General features: G+C 35.7%; 1 protein-coding gene across 1 annotated transcript in view; it reads right to left on the bottom strand.

Moving 5' to 3' along the window:
• STRN (striatin, calmodulin binding protein) overlaps positions 1 to 625 on the bottom strand; it is a 142856-nt gene that overhangs the window by 141796 nt on the left and 435 nt on the right. The window lies entirely within an intron of this gene.

The following is a 625-nucleotide window of genomic DNA, read 5'->3' as shown; positions in this document are numbered from 1 at the left end:
TTTGCTATTTTTAGGTTTATATGTGTATGCTTTGTAGAATGGGGATTATCATTCTATAAGATGACAATAATTCATCTGATCTTTTTTTGGATTTTTCATTAAAATCAGTGGTTATTTTCTAAAACTGTCCAAAATGACCAGTTATTTGGGTCTCTGACCCTCTAACTGCTCAAAGAACAGGCTTCAAATTGAATTTGATGGCTCTTTCAGAATTCTGACCAGAAAAAAAAGAGGACTGTGACTGGAGAGAGGCCTCCCCAAGAATGAAGAGAACTTTAGGGAACAGGAATATGCAATGAACAGTTGTGTACCCATTTTTTCTACCACCTTTCCACTCCCTAATCTCTCACCTCTCCTTTCTGCCTACCTGCTTCTACTTTCTCTCAGGCTCCAGCCAAACTTAATCCCTAAATTTGAAGACTGGCAATGGCTAGGTTGGGAAAACAGCCAATAACAAATTAGGAATGAAGAAATTCTACTATCTGAAATTTTTTGTGGAGTCTAAGAATTAAATCTACATAACAGTCTTGTTATAGGATGGGAAAATAGCTTCTATTAGTCATTATTATTATTACTATTATTTTCTTTTGGAAGACGATGGTTGAAGTTAGGGAGTTGCCTAATT

The sequence above is a fragment of the Propithecus coquereli genome, unplaced genomic scaffold, assembly GCF_000956105.1.
Source record: "Propithecus coquereli isolate 6110/MARCELLA unplaced genomic scaffold, Pcoq_1.0 Scaffold43, whole genome shotgun sequence".
Classification (NCBI taxonomy): Eukaryota; Metazoa; Chordata; class Mammalia; order Primates; family Indriidae; genus Propithecus; species Propithecus coquereli.
The sequence above is the reverse complement of the archived record's forward strand: the minus strand, read 5'-3'. Positions and strand labels throughout refer to the sequence as shown.